General features: G+C 42.8%; 1 protein-coding gene across 2 annotated transcripts in view; it reads left to right on the forward strand.

Annotated features, from left to right (window-relative positions):
• The first annotated feature begins 2702 nt into the window (after nucleotides 1-2702).
• Nucleotides 2703-15497, forward strand: part of Ghr (growth hormone receptor) — a 239746-nt gene continuing 226951 nt past the window's right edge. The window contains exon 1 of one of the 2 annotated variants that reach the window (XM_048368191.1): nucleotides 2703-2816. The gene's annotated coding sequence lies outside the window, so the exon portion shown is untranslated. The remainder of the gene's footprint in view (nucleotides 2817-15497) is intronic. The other variant, XM_048368192.1, reaches the window with a different exon arrangement.

Raw genomic sequence — 15497 nt, forward strand, 5'->3', positions numbered from 1 at the left:
CCCTTAAGAATCTCATAATAAATGGAAAAGACAGATGAATCAATGAATGCATCAATATTTAATGAATGTAAGTGTAAAGTGTGCAAGGGGACAGGTAGCAGGAAAATTAATTATTTCCACCTTTGGGAAGAATCAGAAAGAGCTTTCAAGAAGAACTAAACAATGAAGCGGGAGCTTGAAGATTAGGGAGGGTTTTTCAGAGTGAATAGAATGGAAGATCTGTGTAATATATTTTCACTTTTCCCAAGGTGAATGCTCTGGCATGCTTCAACTTGTAACAAGCTTGTCAACCCAATATCTGAGTCATTTTCCCCCTCGTTTGGAAAATATACAGGCTGATGCTCCTATAAACCTATATAAAGTCATACTTGAGACTGAAGGACTTTCATTCATGAGATTTAAAAATAAGGACAGCTCTTCCTGTCACTTACAAGTCTATGCCTGATTCTTTAGTTTGCATATCAACCAGTGCCTCTTTTTATTCTTTCTATGGCATGATGAACTTCCTTTTTTATATACAAAGAGAACTGTAGCTAGAGCAGTCTGCTTTGGGGTCTCACAGATAATATATAGCTGGACCCAAAGTAAAAGGAAGGAAAACCTTTTGCTTTCATAGTTTTTTTTTCCTCCCAAGTTTGGGCTTAAAACCATCTCAGAGTGTAGGGAATAGACTTTAGAAAAAGCTCCTGACATCTAGACTAGACAAAGATTCTCTGGCATGGGGGTGGGGGGTTGCCAAAAATGAGAAGGCACAGAGAGGAATAAAAAGAGAGATAAATCACCTCACACCGGAGTGGAGTCACCTTTGATCCTAGCCTCAGCCTCCATTTTTCCCATTAAAGCTCTTTCAGCAAGCTTGGCATGTATGGACCACCCAACAGGAGTTTTGCCTTACTGTGCCCTGTCACTTCCTTTTGCAAGCTTCTCTATGTAAGCAGTTCTCCTTTCAAAAGTTCCAGAATCATTTACCACCTCTAGTGCTCTAGCAAAGCATGGATCCCCAGAAATCGAAGAGTTGGGAGGAGTCTTGGGGACAGAAAGCCTACCTGTACATAAAGACAAGTTCAAGATCAATACCCATCTTACAGCCTGCTCCAGGATGAGGCAGGGAGGAGATATAGCCCTTCTAGAATCTTTCCTGCATTCATTCGTGCTGAATGGCTTTTCAGGAACTAGTTAGGAGTTGAACCATAGCTGAGGTCCTTGCAAAGACAGAAAGGAAGCGTTTTCCATTTGTGATTCCTTTGGAGACAGAGGGGTCTTTTGTAATATCTGCTGGACCAACACCTATGGTACTGCGTGGTTTTCCTGAGCCTTAGCCCCATGTGCTACCTCAATGCCCTAAGCCATCTTTGACTTTAAAGCTAAGGTGTTCCGGTCCTTTAAGTTGTTGTTTAAACTTTCTGAATATAAACTTGGTTTTGTGTGTGGTAGTTTTGTTAGAAGGAAAGAAAACAGAAAGGGGAAGGAGGGTGAAAAGAGAGAAAAGAGGAGAGGACAGGGTAGAAGAGAGGGGTGGAGAGGAAAGTCAAAGTGGTTAGAAACTTACAGATAGGCAAGGTTATAACTGGCTGTCAAGCTTAAAGTAAATAGTAAACCGATTGCATGAGTAGTTGCTCCTTCAGATCTAAGAGAGCCTGGAGCTGAACCTTTGTACTCTGAATTGAAAAGCATGCAGTGTCTGAAAAATTGATGCTTTACAAAAAACACCTATGGACCAACCGAGACCTTCTGAAGCACTTCTTGTCTTGCTTTATTTTCCCAACAACAGAATGAGGCGAGAGGGCTGGTGTTGGCAGAACAGCCATGTTCCACACTAGGCAGGCAGGATCCTTTCCCTAGGTCACACACGAGGACACGACCCAGGCTGGAGCTCATCCCCTCTTTTCCCTGCCACCCCGCACTCTGGCTTTTAGGCATTGTCTTTTGCTGACCTGCTGTGTGTCCTTGGTAGGTCACCTCATGTGTCCCCATTTTTAATCTGCAGCATAACGTACTTCCTCATTTAAACATCCTTTCCCTGTGCCTTGGAGAGTAGGACTGTGCGAGTGGAGGCAGGTGGGCAGATTGTGTTTGCTGGGCTCCTCCGCGGTGCTCTCCAAGCTCACTTTAGCTCTGCAGGCTACCCAAGCTGGCGTTCCGGGGTTTCCTTCCGTTCCTGCTGGCCTGGCAGCGGGGCTTTTCTATACGTGTTCCTTCGACTGTGTTGACTGAACTCAGTCTTCTAGGTCCAGCCTTCTTTGGGGGAGCCCGGGAGGGCGGAGAGGAAGGAAGTCTCCCTCAACTACCAATATTTTCCTCTAGGAGGAGCCGCGCAGCCCCGATGAGAGTGACACGCACCCGCTCCAACTCCTCGCGCTGAAGGCTTCATCCCAGCTCCTCGGAATGCGCGGCCCGGGCGGCCCTCCGCCTCCCCGCAGCGGGTCTCGAACTGGCTGCCCCGAGCTTCCCTTTGATTCCGCCGCCAGGATCCCGGGATCGGAGGGCCGGTCCCGGCCGTGACCCTCGGTGAACAGCAGCCGTCTTTCCCACCCCTCCCCGCCTCTCCCCTCCTCCCTTCCCGCTTCACCCCGCCCCCTTCCCTCCTCCCCAAGCCTGACAGCCCCGGAGCTGCCAAGCAGGGCGCAGCCATGGGAAGAGGAGGCGGTCTACGGAGAGGCGGCGGCGGCAGCAGCGGCTGCTCGAGCGGCGGTGGCGGCGGCGGTTGCTGCTGAGCCCCGGGCGGTGGCAGGGACCCCGGGCCGGGGCCACGCGGGCCGGAGGCTCCCGCGCCATCGGCCCCAGAGCAGACGGACACGGGCGCTGCGTCTCCGGAGGTACTGGAGGGGGCTCCGGGAGTCAGGCTCTTATTTCCCTCGTTTTGGTTAAGGGGGCCTGGGGGTGCACCCGGGAAGCCAGCTGTTTATGCAGATGGGGGCCTGATTTTTGTATTTGTGGGGGGCATTCTTTTTTTCCAGGTGATTTACGGGTGGGTTGTGCTTTCCTTTTCGAAAAGTTTTCAGCCTATGCCTGGTTGTAACCCGATCTCTCTCTCTCTCTCTCTCTCTGTGTGTGTGTGTGTGTGTGTGTGTGTGTGTGTGTGTGTGTGTGTGTTGTGGAGTGAGCGTGTGTGTGACTGGAAGTTAGGGTGCCAGGAGAACCATCCCCAGCTGCTGCCTGCTCTCACCGCTGTGTGTGTGCGGGACGCGGAGGGGGCAATGTTGCTCAAGTCGTAAAAGTTTGGCTAACGCGTTTCGGTTAGACCGTCCCGCTAGCCTGAGGCAGCGAGCGATCTGAGGCTGGGGGTGGGGGGGTCCGCTACCCGAAGACGGCGGTGGTGCGGGGAGCCGGTGCCCCGCGCGCGCTCCTCTGCACAGCGCGCGGCCCTTTGCGCCTCGCTCCGGGCTGCCCTGAGCGCTGGCGAGCGCCTGGCTGGGGTTTGGTGGAGTCCCCGCCGCCTCAAGTCTCCAAGCACCGGGGTGGGTGGGAGGCGAGGCGCGCGCGGATCTCCAGCACCAGACACGGTGGCCGCTAGGAAATCCATCGGGCTCAAAGTTTTGACGGGACTGCGGGGGTCGGAGGGCCGCCTGTCTGGAGAGCGGCCGGTGCGCAGAGATTGCGGGATGGGGGTATCATCCACTTGTGGGTGCCTAAGGAAATCTATTTCGGGGTGAGGGCGTAATAGATAGCCCGAGGAGGAAGCCTGCAGCGACTGGGCTGCGGGGTTGGGTGGTTTGGTGCCCTGAAAGGGGGGGGGGGGCGTATGTCTTGTGCGTGTTGTGAGTGCCTGGGAGGTGCCTGAGCCACAGGAGGGCGTTCAGCGGGGTCAGAGGAGGGGAGACCACAGGGTACCACCTGCCTGTTTGTGCCTCCAGGAAGGGACTGGGCAAGGTAACGGAGAGGCCAGAGGGTTGGGAAGATGGGAACTCCTGAATAGGATTCACGCTCACTAAACCTGTTGCTTTGCGGGGTCTGAAGGCTGGAAATGGTGCTTTTCTGGAGTTCTGGTAGAACTGCATGGGAGGGCAGTTAAGGGCTCTTGGAGATGTATGCATGTGTGGGTAGAGAATGCCAGAGGCTGGGCAGAGGGACGGGTGTATCTGACATTCCCCTACTTTGCTGCTGTCCACAGTCAATGGTTGGGTGGGAGGGGGAGGGGTCCACAGTGGTGTGTGCTTTTAAACTGCCAGGAACTTGCTTGAGTAAAGTCAGACTAAAGGTGTCAGTGGCAGCCACCGGTGTCCCAAGCTGCTTTCCTCCTGGATCACTCCTTTTCTTCTAAGGTATCCAATACCTTACTATACCATAGAAGTAACAACTACTGAAGTATTTCCAAGAATTAAAATGTTGGACAGAGATTGGGGAGGGGGGGGAGCAATGACTTAGCAAACAGCCTTGTTGGTTTACTCTGTAATTGGGAGTTCTCTTCCTTTTTGAGGAAAGCAAAGTTCAATGTGCTGGGGTTAGATGTCTGGGAGTCTTTGGCCATTTCCAGTTTCCCTTCAGATAGACATTTGGCTGGACTGGAAGGGAATGTGGTACCTAGAGGGCCTCAGAAACCCTCATTTGTAGCTTAAAAAGTTTGTTCCACCCTTCATCTACATCTTCTAATCTTAAACCTTTTGGCTTCACATAAGTCTAAGGAAAGTTGGTGAGTCAACAATCAGCCTTTTTTTTTAAGGGTAAATAACTCACAATACGAAAATACTTTTGTTCTCCTGAATACCATGAAAGCTAACACTTAATGGGCAAAGGTGTGAAATGAAGATCTATAAATTCATTGACAAAGTGATGACATTAGTGCATGTTTTTCAAAGTGAGCATAACTTGATCTCACAAATATTTGTTCTAGCCAGACTCTGCACTGTTTTTGATTATTAGGTTTAAAAAAATACCCACAACAGCTACATCATAAGCCACGTTAAATGGGCACTGGGGGCCTGCTATGTGATGCCTGGCGCCTGTGTTAACAGATGTTTATGGTGCTTGGTAACCTATGGGACTGTCACGCTAAGCATCTTGTTAGCTTAGGACATAATGTTTATAGAATAATGTAATAAATGAAGCCACAGTTGCAGCCTGCGTCTGCCAAGTGCATGAAGCACCCAGTGTGGAAACAAATCTTGAAGTTGGTCCAACTTGGCCAGCCTTTCTGGCTATCTGCTGGTAGGCATTGTTAATGTAAAGATAGATCTGAGTGATATAGTGAGAATGTGGGACAACAGACTGATTAGCTCAAGGAAAAATGTCATGGGCTGTTTTTATTTTATTTTTTAATATACTAACCTGAAGAGTAAGCCTTTGGGTCATTATAAGGGTAAATTCCATACTTATGGGGACTTGGTTTTCTTTAAGAGAAAATGAAATATGTCCTGCTGAAACAATACTTTTATTTCTGGTGTGTTTGCACATAGCTACATAAATCAATGCATTTTCTCCTTTGAAAAAACAGGCTGGAGTATAAGGAAGAGCATTTGCCTAACATGAGTGGTCCCTATTATCGTCCAAATAAATACAAAAACAAACAATTATTCCCATAATTTAAGTAATACTTATTTAAGTAATAATGACCATTTAAATGACCCAATCACCTTCAAATCTTAAATTGATTAGAACTGAAGCTTAGTAAGACTGGAGTTATCCCTTAGACCACTGAATCAAACCAAGACACTATGGGATGTCTTTCTGGAGAAGTGATGTTTTTCAACTTGGAACAGCTATAATATAAATAATATTCCCCCTCCCCCAATTTTTACCTAGGACAATAACCAACTTTTTATCTGGTAACTTATTATCCGGTGCCTGAACAACCTCTATATAAATTCCCAGGAAATGGAGTAGCCCATCTCTTCCTGTAATAAGTTGAAAATTTCACTTCCTCACTGACCAGTCCATTCTAGGAGACATATTTCTAGAAGGTTCCATTTTGCACCCATTGTGCCCAATAGATCTTTTTTCTCCAATTTGCCTATCTTCCAGTTGAATCTACTCTTCCTTGCCTTTGGGCATTGTGCTGGTTGCTACACTGTGCTATGCCTCTTCTCGTAGTTGTCCCTTACTCATTGAGGGTCTCACCTCTCCCTACCCTGACCAATATGTCTAGGATTTACATTCCCTTCACTCCTTCTCTTAATGTGTATTTAGTCTGGATCACAGATTTTTGATTTGTACTTTTGGAATTCTATATTAAGACATTTTAACATCCACAGAATATTTTTGTTTGCCAGATAGAGATACTACTGGCTAATGTCAAATTGTAAAAATGATAAGGTAATTAATTATTCATTCATGGCCAAGGCATAACAGGTTTTCATGACTGAACTATGGAAAGTCTCACGGTGATCACATAAATATCAAAATTGAGAGACAAAGGATAAAAATATAAATGATTCCAAAAGCAATACTTACAAAACCATTTGGTGTAAACCAACTGTACAACTCATGGGGGGGAGGGGAGAAGGAAAGGAAAGGGGAGGAATGAGGGAGGAGGTAACATGTTGAACAAGAAATGTACTCACTGCCTTACATATGAAACTGTTACCCCTCTGTACTTCACTTTGACAATAAAGGAAAAAAATTTAAAAAACATAAAAATAAAAAAGAATTTTATATTCCATGAGGATAGTCCCTTAATTTCTCCCTATTAAGGAATAGCAACCAAAAAGAAAAATATATATATATATAACCTATATATACAATATTCTGAAGATAGACAGGTTTAAATTTTGTTGTAGGTAGTGATTATAATGTAATATTTTCAAGGACCTTTCTGTGTCTGCTTCCCTGAATATGAGTCAGTGCTAGCTATCAGGCATTTATTGAAAGCTTGTTCTACCCAAGTCCCAGGGAGTGTGCTACCTGGCCCCAAACAAGGTGAAAGTACACCAGACAGAAATGTTTCCTTGAGTTAGTAGGGCCTGAGATGCACACACTGCATATGACTAAATCAACAACCTGCTTTTCCTCAGGAGGTAAATGGCTTGCTAATGTCACAGGGAAGTGTAAAGAGCTCGTTCCCCATTAGGAGCAATATCTCAACATCAGCATGAACTTAGGCCTTCATGCCATGTTTGTGTTCAGTCAGGGATCAGACAAATGCTCTGTGTCTTCTAATTAATCAAGTCTATGCTTCCTTGGTAACAGGCAGCAAAGCTGGTTTCTAGGTGCACGAGGTGTGGCTCAAGGCAAGCAGTGGGAGGAGGGGGATTGACAGAAGCATTTTCACCCATTTGCAAATTTGCTCCTAACTTATTTTCTTCTCTGTGAAAATCATATGCTTTCCAGGGCTAAGGTATTTCTATATGAAACCCATATTTTCCAAGGCTATGACACCTACCCTTAACCATTGATTTTTCTTTTATGTGTCTGTCTGGGGATTCCAAATTAAATTATGTGTTTATCCTGTCACCTACTGAGAATCTGTCCCTGCCACAAAACTGTCGTCCTACAAGAACTATGTGTGGTGGATTATGATGACACAATGACATTTTTAGCAATTCTGAATTGTGTGAATATCTGCTTTTCTTCGGAGAGGTAGGAAGGAAAAGAAGGAAGGAGAGAGAGGGAAAAGAGAGATCCAATTCATCATATCATTGACATCTTTTGGCTTCAGAAACTCCTACTTTATAAACAGTCATTTAGCCAGGACAATTGGACAATATCAGTCGAGCTTTCAGATAAAAAATGTTTTTGTTTATACACATGCATTTGCAATAAGATTCCCCTTGTGCTTTGGGTTCCATTCATATACAGCTGCTTCTCTGCTTTATTTGGCTCTCAAATACAGGGGTAAAGACATACCAATAATAAAGTATGCTTATTAAAGTTCAGAAATTGATTTCACTATTCTTTCCTCTGCACCCTTCACCCAAATTATAGCAGACCCCATCTGGTGACACATGCAACATTCTACTTTGCCAAAGTTCCACTTTGATACAGGACATATTTACATTAGTTTGATCTCATATGAAAGCTATAAACTAAGTGTTAGGAGGTGTGGGTCCCCTCTAAGCTCTCCTTGTAGTGGGCATTGTAACTTTTGCCAACTCAAACCTTCTTGGGTTTTGTATTTTTTGTATGCTACAAGTGAGCACGCAGTAGAAATAAACAGCACGAGCTCTTAGAATTCTTTTCCACTTAATTACTGAATGTCTTTTTTTCTGTCAGCTCCTGTGACACTTGCCTGGAACCTCTCTTAGGACACTTACTTCATTCTAGTTTCATGGCCTGCTTATTTCATGCCTATCTTCCTTGCAATACTGTCTGTAGGTTCCTTAAGAAGAAGAAGTAAAATTTTTACTTGTATTGTTTTATTTGCATTTTGGCTAATGGCTATGAACAGAGCAAGTATGGGAAGAGTGTTAGTTGATTCAATGTACAATGCGTTGGTCGTGGAAGTATAAGTTATGTTACTTAATGTTAACTTAATATAGCATCAAGCAATAATGTATGCCTGCTTTATTCTTTTATCTTTTTTGGGGGATGGTTTTGGGGCTTGAACTCAGGGCCTGAGTGCTGTCCCTGAGTTTTGTTCAAGGCTAGTACTCTACCACTTGTGTCACAGCTCTTCTTCTGGCTTTTGGTTGTTCAGGGAGATACGAGTCTCATGGACTTGCCTGTCCTAGGTGCCTTCAAACTGCAATCCTCAGATCTCAGCTTTCTGAATTAAGATTACAGGCATAAGCCACCACCTCATAGATCTCTTATGTTTTTTTTTAAATTAAATTTTATTGACAAGGTGTGTGCAAAGGGGGTACAGTTACATAATAAGGCAGTGAATACATTTCTTGTGATATCTTTTTTTTTTTCTTTTTTTGGCCAGTCCTGGGCCTTGGACTCAGGGCCTGAGCACTGTCCCTGGCTTCTTCCCGCTCAAGGCTAGCACTCTGCCACTTGAGCCACAGCGCCGCTTCTGGCCGTTTTCTGTATATGTGGTGCTGGGGAATCGAACCTAGGGCCTCGTGTATCCGAGGCAGGCACTCTTGCCACTAGGCTATATCCCCAGCCCTCTTGTGATATCTTACACCCTCGTTTTTAAATCTTTTTAAATCAACTGAATAATCAGAAATTACTGTATGTTATTCTTACTATGCTTCCAGCTGAACTATGCTTTCATGCTGAACAATACAACCCTTCTTGATCAGATGCAAAAAGTGTTGCTGAAGCATTTTTTTTTCTGCTTTTAGTGAAAAAATAATTCTATGATAGATACCCGATTCTTTTTTTTTTTTTTTTTTTTTTGCCAGTCCTGGACCTTGGACTCAGGGCCTGGGCACTGTCCCTGGCTTATTTTTGCTCAAGGTTAGCACTCAGCCACTTGAGCCACAGCGCCACTTCTGGCCATTTTCTATATATGTGGTGCTGGGGAATCGAACCCAGGGCCTCGTGTATACGAGGGAAGCAGTCTTGCCACTAGGCCATATTCCCAGCCCCAGATACCAGATTCTTAAACGAAAACTGACAAAATCACTGTCGTTTAGAGAGTCCTGGGGCTGAACTCGGGGCCTAGGCACTGTCCCTGAGCTTCTTTTGTTCAAAGCTAGCAATCTACCACTTGATCCACAGTGCCACTTACAGCTTTTTTTTTTCTTTCTGTTTATGTGGTACTGAGGAATCGAACCCAGGGCTTCATGCATGCTAGAAAAGCACTCTACCACCAAGCCACATTCCCAGCCACCACCACCACCCCTCGCCCCTTTAATATAAGTTAATGGCTCCTTAAGTTAGGTTCCAGCTTTACTTAGTAATGATTCAGAACAGCAGTAATTTTGTCAGAAATTGCTGAGCTGTTAGTTTAATTATTTAAACTTGCTTTCAAATACTCTATCCCCAAATCAGCAGATAATTTCTCCTATAGAGCCCTTAAAACTTCCAGATGTGTTTATTGTGTGGGTGAAGGCTTGCTTCTTTTGTGATTCACTAGACTTCAGCAAGTTTTCTTTAGATTAATGCCATCCTGATCCCAATGAATTATACTTCTCATATAATGCATTTGGTGAAACATAAATAAGCCTCTGTCTGTCTGTCTGGGCTTCTAAGTAAAAAGGACATCCGAGAGAAGAATGCAGCTCATTTCTCAGAGACTCAGTGCAGGTAGCAGAGGTTTGCATGAGAAAGTCCTATTCAGCATTGGAACACAATGCACACAGATACCTTTGTGTAGTAGATGAACTGATATGCCAGATGCTTGCTATAACTTCTTGATTGTTTCCTCCCTAGTTTGTAAAATAAAGCATTTAAAGTAACCTGTAATTTAAAATCTCTTAAAAGAAGCATTCTAGCCTACCATGGTGGCACATGCCAGTTATCCCAGTACTTAAGTGGCTGATGAAGGAGGACCAGAATTTTGAGACCAGCTGGAGCTGTGTAATGAAATTCTGTCTTTAAAAAAAACAAACTAAACAAACAGAAGAGACTTTCCTTCTGTTATTTTAGAATATAATAGACATAGGATGAATTCACTGGGTCAAAGAAAAATCTTTTTGGGGGAGCAGGGGGGTGCTTGAACACAGAGCCATTGTCCCTGATCTTTTCTGCTTTTCTGCACAAGGTTAGTGCTCTACCACTTGAAGCACAGCTCCATTTCTGGCCTTTTCTTTCTTTTTTGTATTTAATTGGACATAAGAGTCTCATAGACTTTCCATCCTTGGACTGTCTTAGAGCAGCAATCCTCAGATTTCAGACTAAAGAATAGCTAGGTTTACAGGCATGAGCCATTGGCACCCAGGAAGAGCTTTCTTTTTTTTTTTGAACTTCAAAAAAGTACTTATTATATTAAGATTTATACCCATTTTTCTCTATCAGCTATCATAGCAAGTAAAAATGAATCATAATCATTACAGAGTCATAAAGGAGTTTTAAGTAGCTCTTTTTCTGTGCTTATTGAGACAAGAGGTCAAAGTGATTTGTGTGGTGTGCAATGCAATAAGCTCATCTGGGATTTTATGGTGGCTGTTAAAATTTTCAGATTGTGAATTTTTCTTGACATTGGACATAAAACAGCTTTTGCTCTTGGCTTAAAAATCTTAATTCAAAATATGAACTATTTCTCTTGCCATCTTCAAACTAGGTGATTGATTGTTATCTCCCAAAAACTCAACTTGACAAAGCAAAGTGAAAACCGGTCTAGAAGAGCATATATGAATGATAAATTGAAGGTAGGGCTTCTTTGACTTCCTCCTCAAAGGATAGAATAGTATACCATTCTTCATAGGCAAGATATTGATCAATGAAGATTAAAAAAAGAAGGAAATGGCTTCCTTCATATGAATACGATAGCATCTTATTTCCCCTAGACAACAAAATTGTGTTTTACTTGTCATACGTATTTAATCACTATTTCATCAGTGGCCAAGTATGTAGCTAAATAAGTAGCAATATTGAAATGAAGACAAGAGATATATGGAGGCAGATAAAGATAAGACAATAGCAATAATAATAATAGTAGTAGTAGTAATAATAATACAAGCTTCTTGGTACTGGCACAAGAATAGGCCTGAGAACAACTGAAACAGAATAGAAGACCCAGAAATGAACCCACAGACATATAACCACCTAATATTTGATAAGGGATCCAAAAACACAAGTTGGAAGAGAGGCAGCTTCTTCAACAAATGGGGCTGGGAAAACTGGCTACCCAGATGCAGAAAACTGAAGCTAGATCCTTAGATATCACTCTGCACCAGAAGAAATTAAAAATGGATCAAAGACTTCAATGTAAGGCTAGAGACCATGAAAATATTAAAAGAAGGAATAGAGAAAACACTAAGGCTCCTGACCATGGGTTGAAACTTTCTAAGTAAAGATCCAGAATCATAACAAGTCAAAGAAAGACTAGATAAATTGAACTGCATCAAACTGAAGAATTTCTGCATAGCAAAGGACATAGCCAATAAGTTAAATAGAAAGCCCGTAGAATAGAAGTTTTTTTTTTGCCAGTTATGCATTAGACAAGGTCCTCATATCTAAATAATACTTAATTCTTAAAAAACTAAGCCCTCAAATAATGAATGACCCAATTAATAAATAAGCTAAAGAATTAAAGAGAGACTTCTCAGAAGAAGAAGTAAGAATGGCCAATAGACACATGAACAAATGTTCAACATCTTTGGCCATAAAAGAAATGCAAGTCAAAACAACATTGAGATTCCACCTCACCCCAGTTAGAATGAACATTATCAAGAAAACTATCAGTAACAGATGCTAGCAAGGATGTGGTCAAAAGGGCACACAATTACACTGTTGGTGGGAATGTAAACTTGTTCAACCAATCTGGAAAGCAGTATAGAGGTTCCCCAAAAGACTAAACATACAGCTTCTCTGTGATCCAGCAGTTCCACTCCTGGGCATTTATTCAATAGAACACAAACAAGGTCACACTATAGGTACCAGTACAACTATGTTCCTTGCAGTATTGTTTACTATATCCAAGATATGGAACCAATCCAGATGCCCCTCAGTGGATGAATGGACCAAGAAAATGTAGTACATATACACAATGGAATTCTACACTTCCATCAGAAAGGATGAGATGGTACCACTCATAAGGAAATGGAAAGACTTGGAAAAAATTATATTAAGTGAAGTAAGCCAGACCCAAAGAAACAGATTGTGTGTTTTCCCTCATTTGTAGTAACTAGAATGTGCCTACAAATCTACAAGTAAACACACTGGATGATAAAAAAAAAATACACTAAGATATGATAAATTATTCTGGTCTCTAAGACTTCACACAGTGAGACCAAAGGAAGATATTCATAGGAGATGATTACAAAGGCTCTATAGTTATGTGCATAAGATCTTATAAAACAGTAGTTATCAAAATGGACTCCAAGAAATGGAAACAAGAGGTTTTGTTGTTGATGCTGCTGTTTTTGTTTTCTTTTCTTTTCGTCTTGTTTGTTAGTTTGTCTTTAGGAGGATAAGGGGGACACAGAATAGGTGGGACAAAGTGTGAACAAACACAGCAGTGGCATTACACACACTATGTGGAAAATGAACTATACAATTTGTGGGTGGGAAAAAAACTGGAAAGAGTGAGTGAAGGGTTAAGAAAGAAATGTACTCATTACCTGACTTATGTAAGTGTAAACCCTCTGTACATCACCTTTATAATGTAAGCTTGGTACTATTGCTTCCGTTTAGTGATAGCACCAAGACTTGATAACCAGCTTCTAAAGGTGAATGTGGTACACAGATTTTGAAACAACTACAAGTTTTTACTACTTGAAAAAGATGGAGGTATCCATATTTTGAATTTTTAATGTTTTCTCCAGAGCTGAAGACTGAACTCAGGACCTTGCACTTGTTAGCTATGTGTTCTTCTGTAGAGTTAAATCCTCAACTTCGTACTTCTAGTGGATCAGAATCGGATATGCCATTTTGATTCTCTTGGCTTTTTAAAAAAATGCCTTTTAGTTTTTTTCTTTCTTTCTTTCATTGCACATAGGATCTATGAGAATTAATTATATCATCCAAAAGTACTTTGGTAAGTACTTGAGAAAGATGTTGCACAAATAATTTTGGGTTTTGTTTTGTTTAGTGCCCTCCCCCAAGATATAAGTTTGGCCAAGCCATTTGGGTATCACTGTGAGAAGCCAAAGACAGAACATGCATTTACTAAGTCATTAATGTGTTCTTAGGAATGTGCTAGACACTGGGAAAAGCAAAAGTAGTGTAAGGCAAAACTCTTGAATTTAGGTCACAGCATTCAAGCTAAGAAACCAATACTATATCAATGTATGTGGTATGATTGTGGAGTAGTTAATAACTGTGTGTTGTAATGAAGGGTTCTATATAGAACTCTAAATGTGGCATTTATTTAGAGAGAAGAAATATGTGTTTGCATGTAATAGGTATTGGGAGAGAGGCTTTAATGGGCAAAGTTGCTCCTAAACCATACTTTACAAATATAATCATTTCTATGGAAAGGGTTGGATATGTTTTGGCCAGGAGCTAGGGAACTGAGGATCAGGAAGTATGCTTGTAGCTCCCTGGTGTTAGTGATGACAGGTGAGCAGGAAGACTTTCCCAGACTATGGATTTGTTTTCTGATGGAAGCTCCTCTGTTTGCTTAGTAGTTGCTGCACTGGGGCTCATCCCTAAGTTGGCCCATTGGGGAACCCATCCCGAGCCTAGTGCAGAGTGGTGTGGGCTAAAGGATGTTTCTATATACTACTTTCTGAACATTATTTTAACTCAGGTGTACGACATCCTTCAATAGTATTCTAAGGGGGTCCATTAACGATACCAACAATATGGTTTCCTTTAAAGCAAATATCACAAATAGTCCTTACAATGGAAGAGTTAGCCTGGGAGGCTCTCTTCCTGCCCCTACTTCCCCTCCTCACGCTAATATTGACAGCTAGTTCCTATAGCCATAGGGCCTCATAGAACTTGAGATCATTCACCAAAGGCTTTTACTTAAGCCTCTGCCTCCCTGCTAGGTAGCACATGGGGACATTTGGAAATATGGTCATTCTAAGAACTGGAAAGAGTTATAGGCTTTTTGTACCCAGAGTGAGAGATGCTGAATGTCTGTAAGGCCAGAGGCAGTTCTACACAAGGAAAAATTATGTTACCCCAATGTCAGTAGACTCCTATTCATCCTCACTTTATTTATAAATGAGGAAATCAGAGTCCTTAAAAAGACCTCCTGTTAGAAATGACATTAACTTTGTAGCTTCCTGGGGCTGGGAATATGGCCTAGTGGTAAAGTGCTTGCCTCGTATACATGAAGCCCTCGGTTCAATTCCTTAGCACCACATATATAGAAAAAATCTGGAAATGGCATTGTGGCTCAAGAGGTAGAGTGCTTGCTTTGAGCAAGAGGAAGCCAGGGACAGTGTCCACGCCCCAGGCAACAAAAACAAAACAATTAACTTTGTAGCTTCCTTTCTGCTACGTTCTTCGTGTACCATCCCTTTAGCTTCTATGACAGGGAATATAGCATCTTCTTAGTCTATTTTCTGTTGTTAATGACACTACAGAAGACAGAGTACTGTTTTAGCATGCAGGTGACAGAACAGTCTTGATGGCAGCATCCCTAGCCAGAGCAGGGAATCATGTAACAAAAAACAGGGAGCACACATCTCATTTCTGGTTCTCCCTCTCCCTCTCCCTCTCCCTCTCCCTCTCCCTCTCCCTCTCCCTCTCCCTCTCCCTCTCCCTCTCCCTCTCCCTCTCCCTCTCCTTCTCCCTCTCCCTCTCCCTCTTCCTCTCCCTCTCTCCCTCTCTCCCCCTCTCTCTCTCCCTCCCTCTCTCTCTCTCTTTCTCTCTCTGTCTCTCTCTCTCTCTGTGTGTCTCTTTTTATAAAGCCAGAAGTATTCAGTCATGGGGGTTCCACCCTGATGATCTTATCTAATCCCAATCAGCTCCCAAAGGCCTCATTGCTAAACATCATAGTTGGATAAAGTTTCCACCCTTCTAATACTTCACAATAAGGATTAAATTTCAACACGTACACCCTTGGGGGACACACTTAAATGCAGCAAATCATGTTGAGTATCGCTGTCATTCAT

This window comes from Perognathus longimembris, chromosome 19, assembly GCF_023159225.1.
Source record: "Perognathus longimembris pacificus isolate PPM17 chromosome 19, ASM2315922v1, whole genome shotgun sequence".
In the NCBI taxonomy this organism is placed as follows: Eukaryota; Metazoa; Chordata; class Mammalia; order Rodentia; family Heteromyidae; genus Perognathus; species Perognathus longimembris.